Below are 10,854 nucleotides of genomic sequence, written 5' to 3' on the forward strand. Positions count from 1 at the left end.
TGGTTTCTTTCACTTAATTTAACATGATATTTGTGAGATTCATTTGTATTGTCGTGTGTAGCTGTGCATCATTCATTCCCATTGCTTATGGCACTCTGTTGTGGGAATATACCAGAATTTATCAATTTATTCTATTACTAATGGGCATTTGGACAGTTTCCAGCTTTGAGGTATCATAAATAGTGCTGCTATGAATGTTTCAGGATATAAAACTTGGTGAACTTATGTAGGCGTTTGTTGAGCCTATGCCTAGGAGTGGAATTTCTCACTCATACAATAGGTGCATGTTAAGATGGGCTAGATATTACCAATGGGTTTTTCAATGTTGATTTGTTTAAAAAGAATATTTGTTTTTATGATAATATAAGCAGTGCATATTCAGTGCTGGAAATTTAGAAAACAGATTAAAATAAAACAAAACAAACCCATAGAAAAGCCTTTATTTACTTATTTATTTATTTATTTATTTTTTGAGGAAGATTAGCCTTCAGTTAACATCTGCTGCCAATTCTCCTCTTTTTGCTGAGGAAGATTGGCCCTGAGCTAACATCCATGCCCATCTTCCTCCACTTTTCTTTTTATATGCCACAACATGGCTTGCCAAGTGGTGCCATGTCCGCACCCGGGATCTGAACCAGTGAACCCCGGGCAAAACAAAACTTCTAACAACAGCATTTGGATGTTTTAAAATAAGCATAATGATTTCAATTGTTTTTAATGTTTTATTATTGTAAACAGTGCTTCAATGAACATCACTACAATGAAATTTTATGCACACTTCTGATTATTTCCTCAGAAAGTAATTTGAGAAACAGAATTTCTGAATCAAAGCACTTAGTACATTTAAAATTCTTTCTTTATATTCCCTAATTTCTCTCCAAAAATTGAAAACAGAACTCATTTACACTTCTGCCAGTATTTGGCTCATTCATTTCATTAACGACATGAGGGTATAACATTTTATGAATTAGTATTTGCGTAATATCTATTAAGATTAAATATTTATGTGTTAATTGGCCAATTGCATCTTTGGTAACTTCCCTGCCTAAGTCTTTTGCTCATTTTCTGGGGTATTCAACTTTTTTTACTGATTTGTTAGTAACTTTTTGTTTTCAAATTATTAACTGCACTTTGTCATGCTCTTATCTTTTTACCTATATTGTGCAATTGTTAATATTCTGTGAAAGAAAGCTCATGCCCCACAGACAGAAAGGACTTGAGAGCTACAATTTACCTTCCTTGAAAGGAAAGTGCCTATACATTTTGGATACGCATCTGTACCACTTATATCATTTCTACTCACGGTGATCTATTAATTGCTGAGGGTTTATAATTGGAATGGGAATTGGAAGCGTGACCCTCTCCCACTGTTCTTAAGTGCTAATAAATGAAAGAGCTAAAAATTACCTAAGGGATGCCTCATCCAGTGTCCTCATTGTACAGGTGGGAAAATTGAGGCACAGAGGACATAAGAGACTTGCTTAAGGTCGTAACCGTGGATTGGTGTCGGGGAATCAAAACCCAGGTATCCTTCCATTCGTCACCTCACTGGCTCTTGAAGGATAATCCTACCCTCTTCTTGTGAATTTCTTTTGTGTTAAGTGCACATAGATGTACATAGTATATTTTTTGTTTTCTCTGGCAATCATGTTCTGTTTGTGGAGTGCTCTCACCAGAGGTCCCTGAATACAAGCACCTGAGAGCCCCTCCTGGACATCTGGCTTTTCTCTCCCTGGGACCCAAAATAAAGGTTCCTGCCTCAAGTCTGACTTCCCAGATCACTGGGTGAACCACCACCATAAACACATTTGTCCCCTTACATCTCCTCAAGGTCTCTTCCGCAACTCTGGCGCCTGAGGCCAGTTTCCTCCATGATCGCTTTCTGGTGATCCATATGTAGAGGTAGAGCCTAAATGATCTCCTGGAGCCCTTCCAGAGCCTTGTGGGAAAGCTGGAGGATGATGGGTGCCAAATGGGCCTGTGTGCAAGTTGGATGGGATCCAGAGATCGAAAGATGTCTGAATTCCTCTGAGCGCATCCTTTCAGTGGACATTTCCCAAAGCAAGACTGGCCCCTAAGGATGACATTTCATTAGAGTTCAGTTTCTTGGCAACGTTCTTTGTACATCTACAAGGAAGTTTATTTCAAAACCAAAAATCTGGAATATATCTCTCATCATAAAATCAGACTTGCAGAAAATTTCAAAGTGGCATGAGAAATCAAGGTCGAGGGTTTAGTTACCATGCTGAATAACACTTCAGGGTTGGCTGTTTATGACAATGGCATGGATCCACTGTCCTGTCCAACTCGAAATCACCTGGCCTCAGGGTGTGCATTAGGGACTGTCAGGTAATTCAGGAAGAAATCTTGCAGGAATTTCTGAATTGTGATAACTACATTATTCCTAACTAAACTAGGATTAAACAGTTCATATATTAACCCTTTTCAGATTGCAAAAGTAAACATAGAAAGCTTTCATTTTGCACACATTTACAAACATTCCAAGGTTAGAAAGCATAATGTATGACTAGCATTCATTTTACAAGTCCTGCTTCAAGAAACTTAAAAGTGTAGATAAGCCAGAGAACACTGGCTAATGTCTAGATTAAAACAATCTATAAGTCACTAATTGTTTTCCCATTTATAATTTAGGTAAAACACAATGTTTCTTTTCTTAACAGTACAATTCTTGGTTTTAGATTTTGGGCCTATTAATAAAATAATTTCAAAGTTACTTTAGGAATCGTTCAAATGTCATGCCTTTTATTTAATCAAGAGAATAAAGTTAAGCCAATACTTTCAAATGGAAAACAACATCAATCAAAGGGAAAGTATGATTTAATCCAACTGCCACTGGAATTGAGCGATGAAAAAGAAAGTGCTGTCATGTATTCACTGTTCTTCCCCATGGGGAAAAGAGCTCATGGTTTGGTTTTAGACTTTACCAAGGGAGATGCAGCAGAAAATAAATTGCAGGATCTCTTCCTTCCAGCTGTCTCCGTAGTCAGCATTGATCACCACTGAAATGGCTGTGGTTCTGGCTGACTTACCCACATAGCACCCGTGCTCCCTAGAACAGTTCTCTTGATCCCCAGAGCTTCTTCGTGGGAACTTGGGAAAGGATCTCCAGCTGAACACACTGTGCCTTGTCCCCTCCACAGCACCGACCGACAGGCGCCTGCTTATAACAACAGCCTGGATATCACTTATTAAAATGGGGACGCTGAGGTAACCTGATTAGGTCAAAATATCTTAATGTGTTTTGGAAGAGTGAGCAGCCAGTAACTGGACTGAGAATTATGTGGCTGCTGCTGCTCAAACTGCGTGTAGCAAACACATGCAGTCACGCAGGGTTCAGAGCTCAGAGCTCAGAGCTGACTGTGGGGTCTTGTCCTGGTCTCTTTGTTTGTATTTTCTGTGCTAGTTTTTGATGCCATGAGTTCATTACTTTTCCCCCAGCTTTTTTGAGGTATGATTGACAAATAAAAATTGTAAATATTTAGATTATACAATGCAATTTTTAAATGTGATGATTTGATATAGATACACATTGAGATATGATTACTACTACATCTAGCACCTCACAATCTTACCCTTTTCTGTGATGAGAACACTTAAGATCTACTCTCTTAATACATTTTAAGTATACAGTGCAGGGTTATAACTATAGTCACCATACTGTACTTTAGATCTCCAGAACTTATTCATCTTAAATCGCAAGTTTGTACCCTTTGATCAACGTCTTTACATTTACCCCCAACTCCCAGCCTCGGGCAACCATTGTGCTGCTCTCTGCTTCTGTGAGTTCTACCTTTTTGGATTCCACATATAAGTGAGATCTTATAGTATGAGATTGGGCATCTTTTTCGTGTTCCTAATCTTAGAGGAAAAGCTTGCAGCTTTTATCATTGAGTATGATGTTAGCTGTGGGCTTGTCATATATGGCTTTTATTACGTTCAGGTAAATTCTTCTTATACCTAATTTGTTGAGAGTTTTTTACCATGAAAGGATATTGAGTTTTGTCAAATGTTTTTCTGCATCTATTGAAATGATCATATGATTTTTATCCTTCATTCCATTAATGTAGTGTATCACATTTACTGATTTGCATTTGTTAAAACATCCTTGCATCCTAAGGATAAATCTCACTTGATCACGGTGTACAATCCTTTTAATGTGCTGTTGAATTCAGTTTGCAAGTAGTTTGCTGAGGATTTTTTTTTTTTTTTAAACAAAATTCACATTTTATTTAGGTTGAAATAAACTATACAAAATTGATTTTCTTCACCAAAAATAACAGCAATATTTTCTGTATTATTCCTAGATAAACCACAAAACGTGTATTTTTGTAGGTTTTCCAGGTGTTGCTTATAAATCAAGACGAGGCAGTAGATATAGTCATGGAAAAAGAGAGAAGACGGAGACATCGGTTGTCGGTATCCATGGCCTCTGATCCTGTGCTGACCATGAAGCAGAGGTGTTCAACAGAGACCCGCTGAAAAGCTTATGGAGCTGGAGGGAATGTAAACAGCAACAACCAGACGTGGAACAACAATGGCAGGCTCTTCCATCCAAACTTTAACTGTAATCTGTTCTTTTAAGTTCATTTAAGAGAGAGAAAATCTACACTGAAATCCTTGTTTGGTGAGTTCACATGTTTTTCTCACTGTCTGGTAATTCCCTTAACTGTCCATTACAGATTTTTAACAACATACGTAAAACTCCTACTATTCAAAGGTCAATTGTAAGCTTCATTGTAACATTTTAAAAAATGTATTCCTTCCTCCCACACCTCCTCAAAATTTATTTCTTCAAAAAACTGATAACTCAATACCTGACAATTGGATCCACAGTGATAATAAATGTGATGTCTAAAATGACTTAACTAAAACAATACCCAAGTGCCATTAGCAGAGGTCACGCAGAACTGTAACACGGCACTTTCAACGCTATCTTCTGGAAGAACAGTTAGGTCTCCAAAGCACGAGAGTTGAAACAGGAGCCATCTAAATAGGCAGATTATCAATGGCTAATGTACTCAATGGGAGGCCTATAGGTCAAGATATTCAGTGATTAAGTGGCCTACACATACCTTACAGATTTTCTGTAAGATGTTTTCAAATTTCTTACAGATTTTTTCAAATATCAAATATAAGAGAAAGCCTACTTCAAAAGTCTCTTAGGTATTCTCAATGGTTTCTGAATTCTCTGTAGGAAGCTCTGACTTAGCTGTATAGAGTTTGATATATGTGTCCACCATTAAATCCAGATCATGTTTTATATCAAAATTTATGTTAAGCAAAGCCAAGTTACTCGACCTTTGGTCTGTCAAAGTGTTCCTCAGGTATGCTTTGAGACGCTTCCGCCCGTTTTCATAGCGTTCATTCTCAACCTTCATCACAGGAAGGATACAAAGGACCTTCAGCAGTGCATAAACATTAGGAAAAAACTTGATGTCTGGCAGATGGAGGGCTTCATAAATGGTGGATGGAAGCTCTATATCTTTCCCTCTGTGTTTCCACTTGATTCTCCAACAGTGCAGCTCGGCCGAGAGCGTGTCAGGATTGGGTAAGTCGCTTCTGTACATGTCAGCATGATGCTCCTCTGACGTGTTGAACTTGAGCTGTCCCATGACAGACGGGACCAGAGATAAGCATTTAAGAGCTTTGAGGTGCTGTTCTGAGAATATATCTTTCAGTTCCTGAATAATGTGTTCCACTGTTGGGACACTCAGAGTTTCTTTATAGTAACCCTCAGAGGTTAGCTGAGATTCCAGGTTACCTTGCTGTGCTCTGCGGAATTTCCCAGGGAGCTTCATTTGAATATCAAGTTTGGTTGCCAAATTTGTGGCTTCCTCAAACCAAAATTCATGATAAACTTCAATATTTTCCATCACTTCATTTAGTGAATGCAGCACTGCAGTCAAGCTACTGGCTGCAAAGAAGACATCAGAGGTTTGCCCCTGGAGATTTTTCCCAAAGGCTCTTGTAAAAGATAGAACATTTTTAAGAACAACAATGGTAACGATGAAATCAAAATCTGTTACTGCACTACAGAGGACAAATGCTCGGCCAGCTATACAGTTATTCCATCTAATACTTGTGTCACTATTTATACCATCTAAACATAAAACAAGCGCCTGGAGGAGGTCCACTAAAATCTCGAAAGCATCATGCCTGCCTGTCCAATGAGAATGGCAAATCTCCTTCAGTTCTTTACCCCGTTCTTCATTGTTCTGAAAGAGGACAGTGATTACATTGTCAAGTTCTAAAAGCAGTTGTGGTGATCGATGGAAAAAGGAACAAACTTCCTCAATTGTTCCTAATGCAACAGACACTCCCATAACAGGCACAGATTTTGCCAACCACATATTTAAGGCACAGGAAGAGCAGAGTGTGTAGATGGCTTGGGGATATTTCTCTAAAAGTCTAGAAGCAACAACTTTCATTTTGGAAGAAAATCCACTGGACACAATGTAAGCCTGACCACGGCAATACTCCATGTTTAATCCCCACTTCTCAGTTATTGTAGTGTGAAATTTCACAGCCAAAATTTCTGCATCAGCTTCATAAGGCAGGAAGCCCACGAATTCCTCTCTCAGGTTATGAGATTCATCAACAAACCTCACCAACACAGGCAGGTGCTCTTCCCCTGCTATGTCCACGACATCGTCAGTGATGATGGAAAAGAAGCGAGAGTCTCTCACCTCCCTGAGGGTCTCTTCCCGGATGCAGCTCTCACAGATCTCCAACATCTGCTTCTGCTGTGTTTTCGAACAGAACAACGTGTTAACTGCTGTTGTCTCAAAGCGCTTTCTCAGAACCTCCTCACCAGAATTTATCCGGCACTCCAGCAGGGCTTGAAAGTTATCAGGAGTAAAGAGACCTTCCGGGATTTCATCAGCTTCATGTCCATCCAGAGGTATGTTTTGTTTTCCCATAAGAATCAAAATTTCAAATAAAGATTTTAAGTATTCTTTGTTTTCCTTCTCTTCAAGGGTTAAAGGTAAAATGTCTTCATCCTGTTCTTCACCTCCCTCTTCTGCACTGGGCTTCTGAGCACTGCTGTTGTTTATTTCTTTATGTTTCTGTTCCTGCTCAGACGTTTCATCAATTTTTTTCTGTTTCAGTGTCCTGATTTCATCTTCACTCAATTCTTTTATTCGTTTTCTGTGTCTACTATGTGGATTGTTCAAATGGCTGGTAAGATCAAATATTGTTGGTATTGCATTATCTCGAAGAACTGTCCTATAAGGACTAGTTCGACAGATCATAGAGGTCTCAAAGTGTTTGGCACATAATCGATAATGTTTATTTAGTTGATCAGGTGTTTTATCTTCTAAATCTGCTCTCCTACAATTCTCCACCCACTTCTGGCATCTGGCCGGGTCCCGCGGGAACCTGAAGAAGGCCAGGTCCGACTGAGTGCTCTTCCGCGTGCAGTTGGGGGCAGCGCAGAAGTTCGGCATCGTCGCCCGCCCGCCGGCCGGCCCAGCCCTCCCCTCCCCGCCTCCTCAGGGCAGCCCGCCCGCCCGTCGGGGCCGGGGAGGGGAGCCAGGCCGGCCGGCCGGCTCGGCAGGGCCGGCGCGCCGGGGGAGGGGCGGGCGGGCGAGGAGCCGCGAGGGGCAGGAGGGGCGCCGCTGCTGAGGATTTTTGTATCTATGTACATCAAGGATATTGGGCTGTAATTTTCTTTCCTTGTGGTGTCCTTGTCTGGTTTTAGTATCAGGGTAATGCTGGCCTTACAAAATGAGTTTGGGACTGTTCCTTCATTATTAAAGGAAGAATTCAGTGAAATTTCAGAGGACGGTAGGCATTTGCAAGCTTCAGAATGAGCATGAGATAAACATGAGAACAGAATATCCCTTCTTTACTGGCCTTACGGTCAAAGGCACAGCACCGAAACCCTGTGAGCCTCAGTGAGCACATCAGTGAAATTGGAACTCTAATACCTGCCTCACCTTGATCTGAGGGGCTGACGGAGATCGTGAGCGGGGACACACTCTATGAAATAGATCAACTGAACAGAATAGAGGATCTAGAAATAGACTGACACAAACATGTCCAACAGATTTCTGACCAAGGTGAAAAGGCAATTCAATGAAGGAAGGACAACCTTTTAAATAAATGAATAACTGGCATGGGAGCAATTGGGGATCCAGAGGCAAGAAGTAAAATAAAATTTACCTTGACCTAAATCTCATACCTTCTCAAAAGTTAACTCAAAATGCACCACTGATTTATTTGTAAAATGCTGTAATAAAGATTTATTAGTTATAGCCCTAACCTGAAACAATCCAAATGGCCTTCAGTGGGTGAATGGACATATGGCTAGGTGAAGAATTCTTAGATTTGGCAAGAAAAGCATGATCCATAAAAGCAAAAACTAATAAACTAGACTTCATCAAAACTAAAATCTTTTGCTCTGTGACTCTGTTAAGAGGATGAAAAGACAAGCTGCAAATTGGGAGAAAGAGTTTGCAGACCACATCCAACGAAGACTTATGTCCAAAATGTGGAAAGAACTTAAAAACTCACCAGTAAAAATTTAAAAAAGATCAAATTAGAAAATGAGCAAAAGATATAAACAGATATTTCACTGCAAAGAACATACAGATGGTAAATAAGCACATGAAATGATATTTAGCATCATTAGCCACTAGGGAAATGTATAATAAAGTCACAATGAGATATCACTACACACCTATTGGAATGGCTAAAATGAAAAGTGACAACGCCAAATGTTGGCAAGGATGTGGAGAAACCAGGTCACTCATATATTGCTGGTGGGAGTATAAATGATATAGTCACTTTAAAGGAGAATATGAAAGTTTCTAACAAAAGTAAAAATGCACTTACCACACAACCTAGAGGTTTCCTTTTAGGCGTTTATCCCAAAGAAAAGGCTACATGCCCATATAAAGACATGTCCATGAGTATTCTTAGAAATGTTGTTAGTAACAGCCCCAATCGAAAATAACCCAAATGTTCTTCAATGGGTGAACAGTTAAACTGTGGTACATCCATACTATGGAATAAAAAAGCAACAAAAAAGAACGATCTATTGATACGCAGAACTTAGAAGGGTCTTAAATGAAAAAAGGCAATCACAGGTTGCATACTGTATGGTCCTATTTAATAACATTCTTAAAATACTCTATTATTTCATGAAATGCTAGATTGAAAATTACAGTGATGGGGAACAGATTAGTGCTTGTCAGGTGCTGAGTCAAGAGGGGGAAGCAAGTGTCTATAAAGGATAGTACCAGGTGTCCTTGTGGTGAAACTCATCCTTATGTTGACTGTGGTCACATAAATTAGCACATGCAGTAAAATTTCATAGAACTAATACACGCACACACGAGTATATGTGAAACTGGAGAAATCTGTATAAGGTTGATAAACTATCAATGTCAATTTCCTGATTGTGATATTGTGTCATAATTATTCAGTATTGCCGTTGGGAAAAACTAGGTAAAGCATACACAGAATCTCTCTGTGTTGTTTCTCACAATTGCATGTCAATCTACAATTAACTCAAAATAAAAAGTTTTTAAAAATGAAAAAAAATGAAAGAAGATAAATTAAACTTCAAGATGTAGAGCAAAAAAGACAAAACGACAGATAATATGAGATAAAATATATGAGACAGAGAAAACATCCAAACAAGAGTCACATACAGAGAGAGCTGAGAAATCACTTTGCGGCTAATGCTGCTTGAGGATACACTCCAGCAAAATAGGTGACCAGAAACAAACAAACAAAAAGGAAACGGGATGCTGAAATCAGGGGCTGAAGGCCCAGAGACACAGTAAATAAAAGTCTTGAGATGACAGCTCTGCAGCTCACGAAGAGAACAAGCTTGGAGATCATGGCAGCAAATCAGAAAACTCCAGGAAAGACATCGCTAAGGGAAAAAGAAAGTATTTCATGCCACAGACATTATAATTGAGGATTTGGATGAACTTGAACATCTGTTGAAGGCACATTATTCTTCTTACAAAAGAAACAAGAAAGACAATTTGAAACTCCAAAAAAAACCAGAAAGCTCTGAAAACTGTGGCCCAAATATGAAACAAAGTAAAATGTGCCTTACTTCGGGCAATGATACAGAATGAGGAAACCAAATATATTTTATCTCAATGCTGTGAACATTTGTTGCCTAGGGATCTTATCATGAGACCATACAGAGATCTAACTCTCCCAGACCACTTTACCATGAAATTAACAATATTTTCACTAATAACAATGTTAATGACATTGCTTAACTTTTAAACTTTTGAATTCAACCACAGAAAATGTACAGAAGGCATAATTATGACTACAAAACAGACTGAGACGGTTAAAACCTCGACAATATAAAAGTAAGATCGACGGAAAGTAGAAAGTAGCAAAGAGAGTGTAAGAGAGAGAGAGAGAGAGAGAGAGAACAATGTTTTCATCTTTCACTAGAGAAATCTGGAATAAGCAATAGAAATACACATATGTCATTTAAATTAACGAACAAAGCGATAGTGCAACAGAGAAAGGCAACATAGATGAGTGGTTCCCAGCCTGTATTCTGATGTCACCAGCCTGGGTTCAAATCTCAGCTCCAGCACTTAATTGTTCTTTACCTTGAGTGAATCACTTAAACTCTCTGTACCTTTTCTTCCTCATCTGTAAAATAGAATTAGCAATAGCATCTGCCTCAAGGTTGTTACAAAGACAGAACTAGTTAATATTTGTAAAGTACTCAGACAGTGCCTGGCAAAAGTAAGGCCTACATAAGTATTTGATAAATAAACCATAACGTTTTGGAAAAGGCTTATGGGAGCAGAGGTTAGGAGTGCTGTATTAAGGGAGCTGAGTCAT

The 10,854-nt window shown here is 39.1% G+C and overlaps 1 pseudogene; it reads right to left on the minus strand.

Annotated features, from left to right (window-relative positions):
* Window positions 1-4,215: 4,215 nt before the first annotated feature.
* LOC111767800 (52 kDa repressor of the inhibitor of the protein kinase pseudogene) lies at window positions 4,216-7,609 on the minus strand (annotated as a pseudogene).
* Between the last annotated feature and the right edge of the window lie 3,245 nt (window positions 7,610-10,854).

The sequence above is a fragment of the Equus caballus genome, chromosome 1, assembly GCF_041296265.1.
Source record: "Equus caballus isolate H_3958 breed thoroughbred chromosome 1, TB-T2T, whole genome shotgun sequence".
Taxonomy (NCBI): Eukaryota; Metazoa; Chordata; class Mammalia; order Perissodactyla; family Equidae; genus Equus; species Equus caballus.